Here is a 21,943-nt window from a genome sequence, read left to right on the forward strand (position 1 = left end):
CAACAATTTATGTAAGAATGCAGAAGAAATGAATAATGATATAGATACAATAAAAAATACAACGGAAGGTTTCAAGAGTAAACTAGAAGAAGCAGAGGACGAAATTAGTGAGTTAGAAGACAGGGCAGAAAAAACGCATCAAATCTGAACAGCAATTGGAGAAAAAAAAATTAGAAAGCAGGATAGCTTTGGAGCTTTGGGAAAACATCAAACAAAGTAATATCCATATAATAGAGGTGCCAGAAGGACAAGAAGAGGAGCAAGGATTTAAAAACCTACTTGAAGAAATAATGACAGAAAACTTCCCTGATTTGGGGAAGAAGAAAATCACACAAGCACAGAGAGCTCCAAACAAGATGAACCCAGAAAGACCCACACCAAGACACAATAATTCATGGTTTCTTTTTAAAAATGAACTTGGTGGGAGGGATTCTTGAATGTTTTTCCCTATTATATAACTAAAATAAATTTGGAGAAGGCAAGTACTGGTTGCAACACAAGTGGTATTAAATCTATAACTATTTCTGCTTCATTTCACTATTCTGGAGATCATAGATGTTAAAACATAAATGTTAAGTATTAGTTTCAAAGTCAAAGGCAGAAACTATTTTGATGGGTCACATGTTGAGTGAGTCACTTATCTTTATATACATATTTATTTATTTATTTATTTACTTATTTATGTATTGAGAGTCTTTTCATTTTTTTTTATTTTTATTTTTTATATTTTATTGATTTTTTACAGAGAAGAAGGGAGAGAGATAGAAACATCGATGAGAGAGAAACATCGATCAGCTGCCTCCTGCACATCTCCCACTGGGGATGTGCCCGCAACCCAGGTACATGCCCTTGACCGGAATCGAACCTGGGACCCTTCAGTCCGCAGGCCGACGCTCTATCCACTGAGCCAAACCGGTTTCGGCATCTTTTCATTTATTTATTATTGAATTTATTGGGGTGACATTGATTAATAAAAGTATATAGATTTCAAATGTAAAATTCTATAATACATCATCTATGTATTGTGTGTTCACCTTCCAAGGTCAAGTCTCCTTCCATCACCATTTATATTCTCTTTACCCTCTTCTACCTCTCCACCTCCTTTCCCTCTGATAATCACCATACTGTTGTCTGTGTCTATGAGTATTTTTTTTTTTTTTGCTTAATCCCTTCACCTTTTTCACCCAGGCCCCAGGCCCCCTTTCCTCTGACAGCTGTCAGTCTGTTCTCTATATTTATGAGTCTGTTTCTATTTTATTTGTTAATTTATTTTGTTCATTAGATTCCATATATAAGTGAAATCATATTATAATTGTCTTTCTCTGGCTTATTTCACTTAGCATAATGGATTTTAGGATTATCCATGTTATTGCAAATGGCATGATTGCATTGTTTTTTATGGCTGAATTGTATTCCATTGTATGAATATGCCACATTTTCTTCATCTATATATACCACATTTTCTTTATCCATTCATCTGTTGACAGACACATAGATTGTCTCCATATCTTGGCTACTGTGAATGATGTTGCAACGAATATGGGAGTACAGATAATCTCTTGGAAATACTGATTTAATTTATTTTGGATATATATACCCAGAATTTGGATTGCTGGATCATATGGTTGTTGTGCTTTGATTTTTTGAAGAATCCCCACACTGTTTGCCAAAATGTCTATACCAATTTGTAGCCACCCCAATAGTACACAAGAATTCCCTTTCCCCCACGTCCTTCTTAACACTTATCTCTTATGGTTTTCATAATCGCCATCCTAATAGTTATGATAACTCATTGTGGTTTTGATTTGCATTTCCCTATTGATTGGTGATATAGAGTATATTTTCAAAAAATGTTGAACATTAGAATGTCTGAAAAATGTCTATTTAGGTTCTTTGCTCATTTTAAAATGGGGTTACTTATATTATTTTTCTTGGTTTAAGTGGTATGACTTATTTAAATATTGTGGTTATTAACCCCTTATCAGATACTTTACTCCCATTCCATAGATTGCCTTTTCATTTTATTTATTTTTTTATGCTGTGCAGACGTATTTTTTTGTTGATGTAGTCCCACTTGTCTATTTTGTTTTTGTTTCCCGTGCTTTTTGTGTCATTTCCAAGAAATCATTACCTATGTGTTTTTTTTTTTGTATTGTTTTCTTTTCCTAGGAGATTTAGTTTTCAGGTTTCAGTTCTTACATTTAAATTTTAATATATTTGGAGCTAATTTTGTGTATAGTGTAAGATAAGAATACAATTTCATTATTTTTCATGTGGATAGCCAGTTTTCCCAATTTATTGAAAAGACTATCTTTTTCCCACTGTGTGCTTTGGTGCCCTTGTCAAATATTAATTTACTACAAATGCATGAGTTTATTTCTGGGCTCTTTTTTTTTCATTGGTTTATGTGTCTGTTTTTCTACTATAATTTTCTTTTTAATTCTTTATTGTTGAAAGTTTTACATATGTCTCCTTTTCCCCCCATAGACGTCTCCCTGCCGGCTCCTGCCCCCAGCATATGCTCCCACCTTCCTATTGTCTATGTCCATTTGTCATGCTCTATGCATGGATACAGGGCCTTTGGTTGATCTCTTACTGCCCCCACCATCCGCTGCCTTCCCTCTGATGTTGGATAGTCTATTTGATGCTTTTATGTCTCTGGATATATTTTTGCTCATCAGTTTATGTTGTTCATTATATTGCACAAATGAGTGAGATCATGTGATATTTATCTTTCTCCAACTGGCTTATTTAGCTTAGCATAATGCTCTCCTGTTCCATCCATGCTGTTGCAAATGGTAAGAGTCCTTTCTTTTTACAGCAGCATAGTATTCCATTGTGTAGATGTACCACAGTTTTCTAATCCACTCATCTGTTGATGGGCACTTAGGCTGTTTCAAAATCTTAGCTATTGTAAATTGTGCTGCTATGAACATAGGGGTGCATATATCCTTTCTGACTGGTGTTTTGGGTTTCTTGGGGCATATTCCTAGAAGTGGGATTACAGGGCCAAATGGGAGTTCCATTTTTAATTTTTTGAGGAAACTCCATACTGTTTTCCACAGTGACTGCACCAGCCTGCATTCCTACCAGCAGTGCATGAGGGTTCGTTTTCTCCACAACCTCACTAGCACTTGTCATTTGTTGATGATAGCCATTCTGACAGGTGTGAGATGGTACCTCATTGTTGTTGTGATTTGCATCTTTCAGATGATTAGTGACTTAGCATGTTTTCATATGTCTCTTGGCCTTCTTTATGTTTTCTTTCAAAAAATGTCTATTTAGGTCCTATGCCCATTTTTTATTGGACTGTTTATCTTCCTTTTGTTAAGTTGTATGAGTTCTCTATAAATTTGGGAGATTAAACCCTTATAGGATATGACGTTGGCAAATATGTTCTCCCATGCAGTGGGCTCTCTTGTTGTTTTGTTGATAGTTTCTTTTGCTGTGCAGAAGCTTTTTATTTTGATGTAGTCCCATTTGTTTTTCTCCTTAGTTTCCATTGTCCTATGTGTATCTGAAAATATATTGTTATAGGAGATGTCTGAAATTTCACTGCCAATGGTTTCTTCTAGGACTTTTTATCCTTCTTTTTGTTAATGTGGTTCATGGTATTTACTGATTTGCATTTGTTGAGCCATCCTTATATCCCAGGGATAAATCCCACTTGATCATGTTATCTGATACTTTTAATGTGCTGTTAAAATTAGTTTGTTATTATTTTGTTGAGGATTTTTGCATCTATGTTCATCAGGGATATTGACCTATTATTTTCTTTTCGTATAGTGTCCTTGTCTGGATTGGGTATCAGGATAATGGTGGCCTTGTAAAATAAGTTTAGAAGTGTTCACTATTCCTCAAAATTTTGGAAGTGTTGGAGAAAGGGTAAATCTTTTTAAGTGCACCCAAAAAGCCTACAAAACAATAATAAAAATGCTCAAGAAATATAGTAAACATTTTTAAATAAAAATGCAAATGATCTATAAATACATGGGAAAAGATTCACCTCACTATAAATTAAGTCTAAGTTAAAACAATAAGATATGCCTTTAAAATTCTATTAAACTATTAAATAATTTTTAATTACCAAGGTTAACTACAGATTCAATGCAATCCTTATTGACAAGGATGGCAGGAAGTAGAAATTTATTATTGATAAGTAAATTGATGAAAATTTTAGGGAGAGCAATTTGGTTGCATATATATTTGAACTAATTATGCTACACTTATTAGATAATCTTATGTAAATGATTGTACATGTCCAAATATCCAAAGTTTGTGTGGCTCTTAATTTTTAACATGTAAATTTCCAGACACAAACATAGTAAGAGAAGGGAATGTGACAAGATGTTAACAGTGTATATATCTGGGAGGTGTTTTATGGTTGGATTACCTTTCTTCTTTATTGACTGATTTTTTCTAACCAGTGGTTACATATTACTTTCATAAACAAAATAAAACCATTATCATTTCAAAATATAATCTATGTTATTCATACTGATTGATCTTTAATAATACTTTATAATCATGGATCAATATTCAAGGTGCTTTTATACACTCACATCATTTTTGCTTCACAGTTGTTGTATAAGATGATTTAACAGAATGAACAATTTCCCAGGAAAATTACTCTGATTGTACTTTAATGTGAACCACACTGTGGACAAAAGAAAAGATAGATAAATACATGGTATTATTGATGCTTGAGATAATTAGGGATGTTTTGGGATCAACAATGGCCTCTATGAAATAATCAAGAGTTTGTTTTGGTTGAATCAAATCACATTTTCCCAAACCATTCTTTCCCTCTAATATTAAACTCGTGTTACTGAAAGGAAAAATTTACAGGCAAGTTTGAGTGAATTTCCATGAATTCAAACGTTAGTTGAAAGGTGCACTATCATACAAATAGGTATTTTCCCCCATCATCTTGGTATATTGACTTAGTGCTTAATAGATATGCATAATTTAAATTTCTAAGGTTTAATAAATTTTGTTAAAACCAAAATGATTTGAGGTAAATGTGATTTCCATCTCTTATTTTTAGCTCCATGTTAGGTCATATATTAATTCACTAACAGGATAGTGAGCAGAAAACTCTTATCCAGAATGGCTGAAATGTACTATTTATATTAATGACTTGGTAACATTTAAAAAAGTCTTATAATGCAGCAGATGGAAACAAAATTCTGTTTTTAAAAGATGAGAAAATGTTTAAAATAGCACATAAAATAAACAGAAAATTTCAAAATGCTAATGTTACATGAATATAAAATCTGCTTTAACCCTTTGTAGGCCATAAGCATCTATAGAGGCAATTAAATTCAAAATATCGTGGCGTGTAGGGATGGTTTCTGTTTTGGATGCATGGCAGTTTAATCTGAAATGTGAACCAAAAGCCACAACTAAATAATAAAAGAACTCAAAGTCTAATTAGTAACCAGAATAAAATCTCAAGGAGCTATATGTCTTATTTCTTTACTATCTATAACCTACTTTAGTCGATATTTAAAATTTAAAATTATGTAAAATATTTTAAAATCTTTATTTTACAGTATGCATGCACTGTTATCTGTAGAAAATGTGGTAAGATTGATCTTCATTCAGTATATAAGTAATTTCTTTTTTTTTTCAGTATCAAAGGAGGATTAATCTTTCACATTTTTTTTTATCCTTCCTGGCAGATATATTTATTGATTTTAGAGAGAGAGAAAGGAAGAGAGAGAAACATTGATGTGAGAGAGAAACATTTATCCATTGCCTCCCGTATGCACCAGGACCAAGGATTTAACCCACAACATTTTGGTGCTCAGGAAGATGCTCCAACCAGCTGAGCAACCTGACCAAGGCTTTTTAAAAAAACAAACACAGTTTTATCTATCTATCTATCTATCTATCTATCTATCTATCTATCTAGTTATTTATTTATTATTTTTGAGAGAGAGAAGGAGAAACATCGATTTGTTGTTCCTCTTATTTATGTATTCATTGGTGGGTTCTTATTTGTCCTCCTACCTGGAATCAAACCTCCAACCATTTGGTGTACAGGAAGAAGCACTAACTAACTGGGCATATCAAATCATTATGTTGCATACCTGAAACTAGTATAACATTGTATGTCAATTAGACCTCAATTGAAAAAATAAATACAGAAAGAACAATCCTTGTCCTTAAGAATTAAGTCCAGCTGTGAAGGCAAGAATGACCCAAAATTATAATACCACAAAATAAACCCAATGAATGACAAGATAATATATAAGGTGACTTGATAACACTAAAGACGATGTGGATAGGGAAATAAGAAATACATCAAAGATGACATGATACTTGGTCTATATCAATAAAGCTTGAGGAATTTTCTAGGTATAAAAGAAGATAGATAGATAATATAGGAAGAAGGATAATTTTAAATTTTTTTATTTGATTAATTTTTATTAAGCTTGTATCTTTATATATTTTATAAATTTATCTTGTCTACCTGTTTGAAAAAAATTGTTTATAGAGAATGCATTTTTAAGTACAAACTATGTGCTCAAAACTATAGATAAAGCAGTAACTAAAACAAAGCCCTACACCTCAAAGATTAGAGTCTAGTTTGAAGTGTTTTATTGATTTGTAAGAACACTGTATGTATTAAGGAAAAGATTCCTTTGTCATATCATAGGAATTTTTTTCTCAATTTTCTATTGGCCTTTCAACTTGTAAACATTCTTTTATTTTTCCATCCTTTTTATATTTTATCTTTTGATATTGAGGTACTCACATGGTGAACATCAATTCCATCCTTACCATTGATGTTATGCTTCAAAAGATTCCCTACTCCAAATTTATATTAACATTCACCGATATTTTATTTATTTTTCTTTTCTTTTTTAAGAACAATTTTAGCCCTAGCCAGTTTGGCTCAGTGTATAGAGCATTGGCCTACAGACTGAAGGGTCCCAGGTTCGCTTCCGGCCAAGGGCACATTCCTGGGTTTTGGGCTCGATCCCCAGTAGGGGGCATGCAGGAGGCAGCCAATCAATGATTCTCTCTCATCATTGATGTTTATATCTCTCTATCCCTCTCTCTTCCTCTCTAAAATCAATAAAAATATATTTAAAAAATAATTTTATAATCTGTATAATATAGGAATATTTAAAAAGAAATATAAAATTTAATATAACACCAATCTCTCTGTCCTGACTTCCCTGGTCACTAGAAAAGAACTTCTAAGTACTGGGGAGTCATCTTTTCACACACACACACACACACACACACACACACACACACACCAGTTGCTTTATTTTTTTTTCCATGCAAAATGAAACCCTATAAATACTGCTTTTCTTAGAAGATTAGAAGTGAGAAACCTAGGAGGATTAGGTAAAAAAACACACACACAAAATAAAAACAGAGATAAAATAAACTTATAGTTTTTGTAGCTATTTTTATATTTTAGGATGACAAAAGGTCAGCCACACTAAGGGCATTTTACTAGCCTGCTGTGTCCCTGCTTTTACATAGCACAGAGTTGGCACCATGTATATAGAGCTACAGGATCCTCTTACTGTATTACCTGTGCACCAGGTGTGTTTCCCAGAAGTGCTGACATGATCAAGATTGGCCTGCCATCTCAAAATTGCTTCCAAATCCAGTCACTGTGAGCTAAGAGGCCTCTTCCAATTACTTCCCAAGTATAGAGGTATGTGGGCCTATTGATTATTATCCTTTATATTGAACAAACCACATTTTGGCGGGCCTTTCTCTCAATCTAGTTTCGCTTGACTCAGACATGACTGGTATGTGAATGGCATCAGTCACAGAGTGCAGATACTCTTTTTATATTTCCTGTAGTCTTTTGGTAATTTGAATGGGAATTTTGAGATTAGAATGAAAGTAATTAAAATGTTTATGCTCAAATTGCAGAGCAAAACGGGAGGTATTAATTTATATGTTAGAACACTAATGTATCGTGACTAGTACATCACCTCTCTATATATTTACCTTCCTAACTTCAACCCTGGCAGAGATTCATACAGTGAATAAATTCTTTGGATTAGAACTATTTTAATTGATTTATTTCATATTGTCAATCTATATATGAATCTTCAAAGAGTATAATTTATAGTGCTATAGAACTATATCACTTCCTTAATGACTATAACCTATTATTTATGGATAATATCCAACAATACTATTTAAGGATAGTATCCAACAATACTGGTACATATATAATCAACATCTCTGTCTTTTCATGTGTATGTAAATGTGCATGGAATTCAGTCTTCTTATATGCTTATAATTGATAATATTATTTTAAAAGATTAACCTTTATTTTATCATTTATTTCTTCATTCTCCAAAGAGGACATACAAAAGGCCAATAGTCATATGAAAAGATGCTCAATGTCACTAGTCATCAGAAAAAAATGCAAATTAAAATAACAGTGAGATATTGCTTCACACCTGTCAGAATGGTATCATCAATAAATCAACAAACAACTAGTGTTGGTGAGGATGTGGAGAAAAGAGAACCCTTGTGCACTGTTGGAAGAATTGCAAATTGGTGCACCACTATGGAAAATAGTATGGGGGCTCCTCAAAAAATTAAAAACAGAATGAGCTACCTATGATCCAGAAATTCCACCTCTGGGTATTTAGCAGAAGAAGTAAAAAAAGTAATTTGAAAAGATATATATACCCCCCATGTTCATTGCAGCATTATTTACAATAGCCAAGACATGAAAGCAACCTAAGTGCTCATCAATAGACATTTAGATAAAGAAGATGTGGTACATATATAAAATGGAATATAACTCTGTTATATAAAAGAATTAAATCTTACCATTTATGACAACATGGATGGATCTAGAGAGGATAAGTCAGAGAAAGGTAAATATCATGTGATTTTACTTGTATGTGGAATCTAAAACACAAAATAAGTGAACAAACTAAACAGAAACAGACTCATAGATACAAATTGATGTTTGTCAGATGGGAGGGGATTAAGGAGCTTGGTAAGAAAAAAGGTGAATGAATTTAGAAGTAGAAATTGATAGATGGAAAATAATCACAGGAATATAAAATACAGCATAGAAAATATAGTCAATAATCCTATCTAATAATAGACAAACATGGTAATTAACCATACCTCTGCTATGCTTCCCATTGGCTAATCAGGGTGATATGCAAATTAACTGCCAACCAAGATGGCGGCAGGCATCCAGGCAGCTGAAGCAAACAGGAGGCTTGCTTGCTCCAGTGATGGAGGAAGCCAAGGTTCCCCGCCTGCCACGGCCCGGCTCTGAGCTGCGCTCTAAGCAACAATGTTGCAATTATAGAAGCTAAACAAACCCCAGAAACCTGCTTTCAGCCAGCTGGCCTCGGAGCTGGAGCTGCAACAAAGTTTCAATTACAGAAGGTAAATAAGTCCCAGAATAAAATAAAAGAAAAAAAGAGAGCCTGGGAGCTTCAGTTGCAGGCTTGGCCCACCTGAAAACTGCCATCAGCCCCTCATCCAGGCAGGCCAGGCACCCCAGTGGGGATCCCCACCCTGAAGGGGGTGCGGGCAGCCTGAAAACAGCCCTCAGCCCCTCATTCAGGCTGGCCAGGCACCCCAGTGGAGACCCTCACCCTGAAGGGGGTGCAGGCAGCCTGAAAACAGCCATCAGCCCCTCATCCAGGCAGGCCAGGCACCCCAGTGGGGACCCCCACCCTGAAGGGGGTGCAGGCAGCCTGAAAACAGCCATCAGCCCCTCATCCAGGTTGGCCAGGCACCCAAGCGGGACCCCCACCCTGAAGGGGGGTGTGACCAGCTACAAACAGCCATCATCCCCTCATCCAAGCTGGCCAGGCTCCCCAGTGGGGACCCCCACCCTGAAGAGGGTGCGGGCAGCTTGAAAACAGCCATCAGCCCCTCACCCAGGCTGGCCAGGCACCCAAGCAGGACCCCCACCCTGATCCAGGACACCCTTCAGGGCAAACCAGCCGGCCCCCACCCGTGCACCAGGCCCCTATCCTATATAGTAAAAGGGTAATATGCAAACTGACCCTAACAGCAGAACGACTGGGAATGACTGGTCACTATGACACACACTGACCACCACGGGGCAGACGTTCAATGCAGGAGCTGCCCTCTGGTGATCAGTGAGCTCCCACATGGAGGAGCTCTGCTCAGCCACAAGTCAGGCTGATGGCTGCCAGTACAGTGGTGGTGGTGGGAGCCTCTCCTGTATCCTCAGCAGTGCTAAGGATGTCCGACTGCAGCTTAGGTCTGCTCCCCGCTGGCAAGTGGACATCCCCTGGTGGCTGCCGGGCTGCCAGAGGGATGTCTGATTGCCAGCTTAGGCCCAATCCCCTGGGGAGCAGGCCTCAGCCAGCAGGTGGTCATCCCTCAAGGGGTCCCAGACTGTGAGAGGGCACAGGCAGGGCTGAAGGACCTTTCCCCCCTCCCTGAGTGCACAATTTTTTGTGCACCGGGCCTCTAGTATTGTAATAACTATGTATGTGCCAGATGGGTACTAAAATTATTGGAGGGATCACTTCATAAATTATATAAATGTCTAACCACTATGTGGTATACTTGAAACTAATATAAGATAATAATGCATGGCAACTGTAATTGAAAAATAAAAGTAAAAATTAAAAAATTAACACAAAAAACAAATTCTTTAATCTGACAACAAAGAACTACAAAGGACTTTTGATTCATTAATTTTGTCTAAACTTACATTTGACTCTTCCCAAATAGTCATTCAATTTGAGTATTCTATGCAAATGTGTAAAGAAACCCAATGTAACTTAAAACACAATAAACTTTTAGACTGTACTGTGCTCTATACCTGTTATTATAAACTGATTTTGGATTTGTAATATAAACTTTATTTTATTTTATTTATTTATTTTTAAAAAATATATTTTATTGATTTTTTACAGAGAGGAAGGGCGAGAGATAGAGAGTTAGAAACATCGATGAGAGAGAAACATCGATCAGCTGCCTCCTGAACACCTCCTACTGGGGATATGCCCACAACCCAGGTACATGCCCTTGACCGGAATCGAACCTGGGACCCTTCAGTCCGCAGGCCGACGCTCTATCCACTGAGCCAAACCGGTTTCGGCTAAACTTTATTTTAAAAGTTAAGATCAGGATCTGGAGGAAAACAATCATATCAAAAGCTATTGTATGTCAAAATGGTCACTTGTTCCATTTTTATTCTCAAGTCTTTAGAATGCAAACTTTTTATGTATGTAATATATTTTTACAATAAAATAGTTTTAGGTACTGTCATGGATTGAATTTTATCCCCCCAATTTTATATGTTGAAGCCCTAGTCTTTAATATGACTGATTTGGAAATAAGCTCTTAATGGAGGTGATTAAGTTTATTTGAGATTAGAAAGATGGGGCACTAATCTGGTAGGACTGTTGTCCTTATAAGAAGAGAACAAAACACTAGGGCTCTCTCTCTCTATCCATGCACAGAGGAAAGACCATGTGAGTACACAGTGGGAAGGTTACCTTCGAGAGCTCTAATCAGAAACCGAATTTGATGACACCTTGATCTTGGATTCTAGTTTCCAGAACTGTGAAAAAATAAATTTCTGTTTTATAAGCCACCCCGTGCTATTCTTTTATAGCATCTCCAGCTGACTGAGACATGTACTGATTAGCAATATTCTGGGCATTTTATACAATCCAAAGACTTTTGTTAAAATGCTTCCTACACAACACGATCTCTATATGTGTAATAAGTTATTTGTCATGCAATACATTTTCTAAATTACTGCATAAGAATATATTATATTAGTTCATTGATTTATGCAGATGATGATAAATAAATTTTATGTTACCAGTTCAAATGTATACAATAAAAGACATGATTTATACAGATTATGATTGAAAATGGTCTCTCTTTTCCTCCAGAAGGAATTGGGAATAAAAAAATAAAATGATATTCCACTAAGAATTAATACTAAAATAAATAATGGGAGATATAAACAAACCTGCAAATTAACTTTTGGATAAACAGAATATTTTATTCAGTGACTCTAATTTTACAGATTTGATTTCTGATTATTAGTAGCTTAAACCAGACTGTATATCTAAATTCATAGTCTAGCCACTTATTATAATAGCATAGCAACTTCTATTTATTTACTCAAACTGTGTTTGCCTGAGTTTCCTCATCTGTATAATAGAGATAATAATAATTCCTATGTGATAGGGTTGTTAAGACATGTAGTAAATGAGCTAATGCACAAAAACCACTTAAAACAGTGCCTGATACATAATTAACACTATCATTATTATTGTTCTTGTGATGATGATCATTATTCAAGTGATAATGAATTAATTGATATAAGGACAAATAACTATGTAAAAGAGGAACACAAAAACAGGTATAAACTAAGCAACCTGATACAGTGTTTTACATGCAGTGGTCATTCAGTGAAGTTTGTGTAATGGAAAAATACCAAAAAATTTGAATGCAGGCAAGAGGGGCTGTGTTAGGGGACATTTTTAGTCACATTAGAGGTAATCAAGTGTGGAGAAACTGGTCATCAATGAATTATTAATCACATATTGTGGAACTCAGCTTGATTCAAACACATTTTAGATTAGTACTTCTCAACTCTTGCTACACAATTATTTAACCTGGGGAATCTTTAAAAAGAAAATACTGGAGCTGGGTCCTATGCTTAAATTTTCTGGTCAAGTTTGAAACCCAAACACTAGTTCTTTTGTTTTGTTTTGTTTTGTTTTGTTTTGTTTTGTTTTTCTTTTGTAGATCCCCATAGTTGATTTTTTAAATTATTGATTACAGAGAGGAAGAGGGAGAGAGCTAGAAACAGCAATGGTGAGAGAGAATCATTGATTGGCTGCCTCCACATGGCCCATACTGGAAACTGAGTCCACAACCCGGGCATGTGCTCTGACTGGAAATGGAACTGTGACCTCCTGATCATAGGTAAACACTCAACCACTGAGCCATGACAGGTGCTACCCCCCCTCCCAAGTTGATTTTAATAAGCAACCAGGATGAATTCCAGTTTTAGGGCAGTGCTTCTCAAAGTGTAGTGCGAGACCAGCAGCACCAGCTTCACCTGGGAATGTGTTAGAACTGCAAATTCTTGGGCCTCACCACACAACTACTTTGGGAGTAGGGATCTATGGTTTACCAAGAGCTCCAAGTGATACTGTTTCACATTAAATTTGAGAACCACTATTTTAGAGCATTCTGAAGTAAAATGCTTTGTCTCTTTAACAAGAAACTGACTTAAAATGCATAAATATAAGTGCAACATTGATAACAAAAGATTGATCAAGAAAACATTGAACCCTGGATAGCTTGGCTCAGTGGATAGAGCATCAGCCTGCGGATTGAAGGGTGCCAGGTTCGATTTTGGCCAAGGGCACATGCCTGGGTTGTGGGCCTGATCCTCAGTGGGGGGTGTGCAGGAGGCAGCCAATCAATGATTCTCTGTCATCATTGATGTTTCTATATCTCTCTCTTCCCCCCTTCCTCTCTGAAATCAATAAAGAAATATATTTTTTAAAAAGAAAACACTGAAATATCTGTAAAGATATAGAATTCAAAATACAATGAATGAACTTAATCTGTTTAATCTAATAAGCATTTATAAAGCCCAGCAAAGTGCACTTATTATTTTCAAATGCATATATAACCTTTGTGAAATACAATTTTCAATAAATTTAAAAATCCATATCACACAGATCATTTTCTATTACCACATCTCAGTAAATTAGAAATCAATAACTAAAAGATAGCAACAACAATAAACCCCCCAAAATACTTTTTTTCCTCAATATAAATTTAGATTGCTTATAAACATCATTTTTACAACTGCATATAATGTTTTGTTTTATATATGTATATATACATATACATATATATATATTTGTAGTTATATATAATAAAATGTAGTTATGTTTTTATTATAGATATACTAGAGGCCCGGTGCACAAAAATATGTGCACTCGGGGGTAGGGGGTCCCTCAGCCCGGCCTGTGCCCTCTCGCAGTCTGGGACCCCTCGGAGGATGACCACCTGCTGGCTTAGGCCCGCTCCCCAGGAGATTGGGCCTAAAATGGCAATCAGACATCCCTCTGGCAGCCCGCAGCCCTCGGGGGATGTCCACTTGCCAGCGGGGAGCAGGCCTAAACTGCAGTCGGACATCCTTAGCACTGCTGAGGATACAGGAGAGGCTCCCACCACCACCACTGTACTGGCAGCCATCAGCCTGACTTGTGGCTGAGCAGAGCTCCTCCCATGTGAGAGCGCCCTGACCACCAGAGGGCAGCTCCTGCATTGAGCATCTGCCCCGTGGTGGTCAGTGTGTGTCATAGTGACCAGTCATTCCCAGTCGTTCTGCTGTTAGGGTCAGTTTGCATATTACCCTTTTACTATATAGGATAGGGGCCTGGTGCACGGGTGGGGGCCGGCTGGTTTGCCCTGAAGGGTGTCCTGGATCAGGGTGGGGGTCCTGTTTGGGTGCCTGGCCAGCCTGGATGAGGGGATGATGGCTGTTTGCAGCTGGTCACACCCCCTTCAGGGTGGGGGTCCCCACTGGGGTGCCTGGCCAGTCTGGGTGAGGGGCTGAGGCCCGTTTTCAGGCTGGCGGGTGACTGAAGCTCCCAACCTCTCCTTTTTTTTTTTTATTCTGGGATTTATTTACCTTCTATGGCTGTCACTGGAGCTGAGAGCTGGCTTTAGCTCTGAGGCTCGGCTCCAGCTCTGAAACCTCGGCTGCTGAAAGCAGGTATCTGGTTTATTTGGCTTCTATAATTGAAACACTGTTGCAGCTCCAACTCTGAGGCCCGGCTGGTTGAAAGCAGATTTCTGGGGTTTGTTTAGCTTCTATAATTGCAACATTGTTTCTTAGAGTGCAGCTCAGAGGCCGGCAGCGGCAGGCAGGGAACCTTGGCTTCCTCCATCACTGGAGCAAGCAAGCCTCCTATTTGCTTCAGCTGCCTGGCTGCTGGCCGCCATCTTGGTTGGCAGTTAATTTGCATATCACCCTGATTAGGCAGTGGGAAGCGTGTCGGAGGTATGGTTAATTACCATGTTTGTCTATTATTAGATAGGATAACATAGTCCTAAGGCATCTATAATATGGTTCCAAGAAATGCTCAGCAATCAAGTTCTATTCTAGAGTCTATTTATTTATTTATTTTTTATTTATGTTAATTGTTCAAATTTTTATTTTGATGTACAGTATGAGAAATGGACTTTTAAATCAACAGAATTTTATGGAAAATAAACAACCAATAAATTAGACTCATGTTAAAAAAATTTCATGTAAATGTCCAAACTTAAGGATATAAGAACCACAGATAAACTTCAGTTCCACAGTCTTCTTTAAGAAGTCAAAATCCTGCATCATTTGAAAATGGTGGCTGAATAGATAGAAGTGTTGCTCACCTCCTCCTGGGGCCAGGTCAGAAAAGTAACTAAATTGGAGAACATCCACCCTGAATGAACAAATTATACACAGCTGAGGAGATAATTTTCAATAAGGAAGGGCAGAGGATGCCTAGAAAATGCCACTTGCTATCCATAAGCTGCCTAGAACCACCACCATGCCCCTGGCAGTGCATGGCACAGTAACTTCTGGCAGGCTCCCAGATATCTGCAGGGAGTACTTGCCAGAGTGACTTCCTGTTCCAAGCCTCCTCACCAGCCCGCAGGGACTCAGCATTCCAGTATCTGGCTCCAGAACCCTGCAGTGAGTGAAAGCCAGGGGGAACCCTCTGTCCCACCCCTGCCCTGAGGTCCAGAACCTGCTGCTAGCCTAACCTGGAGCCATCTGGCACCCACTCCACCCTGAGCACCGAGAAACTGGACCTGCTGCCAGGGCAACCCAGAGCAACCCAGTGTGCATCCCACTCCAGGCCAAGGGAGAGTGTGGACTGTTAAACACAGAGAAACCCATGGCTGCTCTATCCTGGCTCTTGGGACAGTCCTGCCAGGGCTATGCAAAGCAACCCAGCTCACACTTCACTCAGGGCCACAGGAGAGCAAGGACTGTGCAACCCAGAGCAACCCACCTCTGTTCCACACCAGAGAGGGGCAGACTGGAGCAACCCAGCCCATGCCTCACTCCAGGCCACAAGAAAGTGAGGACTGTGCAACCCAGAGAAATACACACCCATTCCACCCTGGCCCCTGGGACAAACCTGCAGGGGTTACCCAGAGCAACCCAGCATGTGCCCCACTCTGGGTGACAGAAGAGCACTGCCAGGGCAACTCAGAGAAAACCAGTGTACCAGTTAGGGGCCACAAGACTGTGCTGCAGGTACACTGCCATAGGGACTTATGGTGCCACCCTGCCACAGGTGCTGGGTTCACACAGCGAATTGCATGCCAGAGGGCTCTGGGTTCTCACAGGGAATCACACATCAGAGGAACTGCGCATGCACTCCTGCCATTCTGAGCATCTGAAGCAGACAATTGTAGGACCAGATCTGTGGGAGAAGGTGATAAAACTCAGAGCATATACACTAAAGGTGTGAGACTCAAGGCAGACTCAGCCACTGGGCTAATGATCTCCAGACTATTGGCCTGATAGAGTCTTCAAATTCTCAACCCCCAAGCAGGGTGACCAGAGCCAGAATGTGACAGCAAAAATTGGGAGAAAAAGAAACAACCTCCAAAGGAAAGAAAAGGAGGAATTGCTAGAAAAGAAACTAAATGAAATGTGGGCAAGCAATATGTCAGAGAAAGAATTCAGAGTAAGGGTCATAAAGTTCCTAAACCAGCTGGATGAGAAAGTCAACAACATATGTAAAAATCAAGAGTTAATGAAAAGTGATATAGCTGCACTAAAAACACAATGGAAGGTTTCAAGAGTGGACAAGAAGAAGAGGAGGGCCTAATCAGCGAGTTAGAAGACAGGGTAGTAAAACACACCCAATCTGAACAGCAATTGGAATAAAAACAAAAAAAAAAACCAAAAGCAGGAGGAGTGATTAAGGAAGTTCTGGGACATGAAACGAAGCAACATCTGCATAATAGGCATGCCAGGAGGTCAAGAAGAGGAGCAGGGAATAGAAAACCTATTTGAAGAAATAATGACAGAAAACTTCCCTCATTTGGGTAAGAAAAAGTCACACAAGCACAGAGAGTCCCAAAGAAGATGAACCCACAAAGACCCACAACCACAACATGTCGTAATTACAATGGCAAATGTTAATGACAAAGAAAGAATCTTAAGGGCTGCAAGAAAGAGATAGAAAGTTACCTACAAGGGATCTCCCATTAGACTATCAAATTATTTCTCAACAGAAACACATCAAGCCAGAAAGGAATGGAATCAAGTATACAAAGTGATTCAAAGCAAGGGTGATGAATCCACAACTACTATATACAGCAAGGCTATCAATCAAAATTGAAGGTGAAATCAGGAGCTTTGCATACAAAAAAAAAAAAAAAAGGCTAAGGGAGTTTATGACCACCAGGACAGCAATACAGGAAATGCTAAAAGGATTGTTGTAAAAGTAATAAACAGAAAGGGGAGAAGGAACACAGGCATAAAGAATAAAAATGGCAACAAACAAGTACCTATCAATAATAACCTTAAACGTAAATGGATTAAGTACTCCAATCAAAAGACATAGCGTAGCCCTAACCGGTTTGTCTCAGTGGATAGAGCATCAGCCTGAGGACTTAAGGTCCCAGGTTTGATTCCAGTCAAGGGCATGTACCTTGGTTGCAGGTACATCCCCAGTAGGAGGAAGCTGATCAATGTTTCTCTCTCATCGATATTTCTAACTCTCTATTCCTCTCCCTTACCCTCTGAAATCAATAAAAAAAAAAGAAATAGCAATCTTAAAAGACTTGCTAGATCAGATGGAATTAATTGACACCTTTCAAACATTTCACCCAAAATCAATGGATTATACATTCTTCTTGAGTGCACATGGGACTTTTCAGAGATAGACCACAGGATAATTATCTTCAAACTCAGAAGATAAAAGTCATATCAAGCATTTTCTCAGATCACAATGGCATAAAATAAGAAACCAACTGCAATAAAAACAATAAAAACAACCCACTTCGAGGCTAAATAGCATGCTATTAAACAATGATTGGGTTACCAAAGAGATCAAAGAAGAAATAAAAAGCATCCTGGAAACAAATGACAATGAAAACACAATGATCCACAATCTATGGGACACGGTGAAAGCAGTCCTGAGAGGGTAGTACACAGCTCTACCGGCCTACCTCAAAAAAACAAGAAAAACTGGTAATAAATTATCTAACCCTCCAATTTAAAGAATTATAAATAGAGCAGCAACAAAAGCACAGAGTAAGCAGAAGGAAGGAAAGGATAAAGATCAGAGTGGAAATAAATGACATACAGACCAAATAAACAATACAAATGATCAGTAAAACAAAGAGCTGGTTCTTTAAAAGAATAAACAAGATTGTTAAACCTCTAGCCAGGCTCACCAAGAAACAAAGAGAGAGGACCCAAGTAAACAAAATCACAAATGAAAGATGTGAAATAAGAGCCAACCCCACAGACATACAAAGAATTGTAAAAAAAAAAAAATACTATGAACAACTGTACTCCAACCAACTGAACAACCTAGATGAAAGTGACATATTCCTAGAAAAACACAATCATTCAAAACTCAATCAGGAAGAATCAAACAACATGAATAACTACTGATGAAATTGAAGCAGTAATCAATAATCTTCCAGCAAACAAAAGCCATGGTCCAGACAGCTTCATAAGGGAGTATTACCAAACATTCAAAGAAGAACTAAAACCTATCCTCCTCAGACTATTCCAAAAAATTCAACAGGAAGGCACACTTTCAAGCTCTTTCTATGAAGCCAGCATTACACTAATCCTGAGTCCAGATAAAGACACTACAAAGAAAGAGACTTAAGGCCAATATCTCTGATGACCTTAGATGCTAAAATCCTCAACAAAATTCTAGCAAATTGAATCCAGCATTACATTAGAAAGATCACACACCATGACCAAGTGGGATTTATTCAGGGGAATGCAAGGCTGGTATATCGTAATATCCACAAATCAATAAACACATGTTACATAAACAAATTGAGAGACAAAAATCACATAATCATCAACTGATACAGAAAAGCATTTGACAAAATCCAACACCCTTTCTTGATAAACTCTCAGCAAAGTGGGAATAGAGAAATCATACCTCAACATAAAAGCCTTTTTTTGACAAACCTTCAGCCAACCTCATACTCAATGGGCAAAAACTAAAACCATTTCTCCTAAGAAGAGGAACAAGACAGGGGTGCCCCCTTTCACCACTTCTGTTCAACATAGCACTGGAAGTGCTAGCCATAGCGATCAGACAAGAAGAAGAAATAAAAGGCATCCAAATTGGAAAAGAAGAAGTAAAATCGTTCTTATTTGTAGATGACATGAAATTGTACATAGAACACCCTAACGACTCCATCAAAAAACTACTAGACTTAATAAATGAATTTGGCAATGTAGAAGGATACAATATTAACACCAAGAAATTCATGGCCTTTTTATACACCAATAATGAACTCACAGAAAGAGAAACTAAAAAAAAAAAAATCCTATTTATCATTGTCACACAAAAAAATTAAGGTACCTAGGAATAAACTTCACTAAGGAGCTAAAAGACCTGTACCCAGAAAACTACAGAATGTTGAAAAGAGAGATAGAGGAAGACACAAACAAATGGAAGAACATACCATGTTCATGGATTGGTAGAATCAACATCATTAAAATGTCCTTACTACCCAGAGCAATGTCTAGATGTAATGAAATCCCCATTAAAATACCAACGGCATATTTCACAGACCTAGCACAAACTCTCCAAAAATTCATATGGAATAATAATAGACCCCGAATAGCCACAGCAATTCTGAGAAAGAAGAACAATGTTAGCGGGATCACAATACCAGTAATCAGGCTATATTACAAAGCCGCTGTTCTCAAAACTGCTTGGTACTGGCACAAGAACAGACATATAGACTAATGGAACAGAATGGAGAGCCCAGAAATCGACCTGAGTCAGTACGCTCAATTAAAATTTGATAAAGGAGGCAAGAGCGTACAATGGAGTCCAGACAGTGTCTTCAATAAATGTTTGGAAAGTTGGGCAGATATATCCAAAAAAAAAAAAAAAAGAAAGAAAGAAACTAGATCACCAACTTATACCATACACAAAAATGAACTCAAAATGGATAAAGGACTTAAACATAAGACAGGAAACCATAAAAATCTTAGAAGAATCCATAGGCAGCAAAATAGCAGACATATGTCATAGCAATATCTTTATTAATACAGCTCCTAGGACAATGGAAACTAAGGAGAAAATAAACAAATGGGACTACATTAAAATAAAAAGCTTCTGCACAGCAAAAAAACCCATCAACAAAACAACAAGAGTGCCCACTGCATGGGAGAACATATTTGCTAAAGTTATCTCTGATAAGGGTTTAATCTCCAAAATTATAGGGAACTCATACAACTTAACAAAAGGAAGATTAAATAATCCAATCAAAAATTGGCAAAGGACCAAAATAGATACTTTTTCAAAGAAGACATACAGAAGGCCAAGAGACATATGAAAACATGCTCAAAGTCACTAATCTGAAAGATGCAAATCAAAACTACAATGAGGTACCATCTCACACATGTCCGAATAGCTATCATTAACAAATCGATAAAGGACAAGTCTTGGCGAAGTTGTGGAGAAAAAGGAATGCTCATACACTGATGGTGGGAATGCAGACTGGTTCAGCCACTGTGGAAAACATTATGGAGTTTCCTAAAAAAATTAAAAATGGAACTCCCATTTGACCCTGTAATCCCACTTCTAGGAATATATCCCAAGAAAACAGAAACACCAACAAAAAGGATATATGCACCCCTATGTTCATAGTAGCACAATTTACAATAGCCAAGGTTTGGAAACAGCCTAAGTGCCCATCAACAGATGAGTGGATTAAAAAACTGTGGTACATCTACACAATGGAATACTATGCTGCTGTAAAAATGAAGGAACTCCTACCATTTGCAACAGCATGGATGGACCTGGAGAGCATTATGCTAAGCAAAATAAACCAGTTGGAGAAAGATAAATATCACATGATCTCACTCATTTGTGGAATATAATGAAAAAAATAGATCCAGAGACACAGAAGCATCAAACAGACTGTTAAACCTCAGAGGGAAGCCAGGGGTGAGTGTGGGTGGGGGGTAAGAGATCAACCAAATTTCTTGTATGCATGCGTATAAACATAACCAGTGGACACAGACAGTAAGGGGGTGAGGGCATGTTCTGGGGGTGAGAGTGGCCAGGGAAAGGTTAATGGGAGAAAGGGGAGACATAGGTAATACTTTAAACAATAAAGAATTTAAATTAAAAATAAAGAAGTCTAAGTCTTTCCAATGACTGTGTTATGAACTCGTCCATAGTTTAACAGCATATAGGAATGCTTAACAGTGGTGGTGATCGGGGCACGTTTCCTTGGTGCATCTTTGATGATGTTGTCCACACATAGAATCACCTCTGCTGCTTCAGATGCACTCAGAAGAACTTTTCACTTTACTTGGGAACTTTCTTTTATACACAGTATTTACATAAAGCCAATATTACCTTTCTTCACATCCAGTCCAACAGTTGTATTGCCTTCACTATGGACAGCTTGGAGCTGTGCCACCAGATCTAGAGTTTGTTTTAGCATGTTCATCATTTCTATTTGCCACAAACTACAGTAGAATCTCACTCTTTTTTTAAAAAATGATTTTTAGAGAGAGAAGAAGGGAGCGAGAGGGAGAGAGAGAGAGAGAGAGAGAGAGAGAGAGAGAGAGATTGATGTGACAGCCAAACATCAATCAGCTGTCTCCTACACACCCGCAATGGGCATGTGCCCTGACTGAGAATCAAATGGACAACCTTTTCGTTTA

The 21,943-nt window shown here is 37.8% G+C and overlaps 1 pseudogene across 1 annotated transcript in view; it reads right to left on the reverse strand.

Moving 5' to 3' along the window:
• The window catches only part of LOC308511797 (elongation factor 1-alpha 1-like), an 80,575-nt pseudogene extending 58,849 nt beyond the window's left edge, over window positions 1-21,726 (reverse strand). The window contains exon 1 of the transcript in view: window positions 21,633-21,726. The product of the transcript in view is annotated as an elongation factor 1-alpha 1-like (transcript). The remainder of the gene's footprint in view (window positions 1-21,632) is intronic.
• Window positions 21,727-21,943: the final 217 nt, after the last annotated feature.

Source organism: Myotis nattereri (assembly GCF_964212035.1).
Source record: "Myotis nattereri genome assembly, chromosome: X".
NCBI lineage: Eukaryota > Metazoa > Chordata > Mammalia > Chiroptera > Vespertilionidae > Myotis > Myotis nattereri.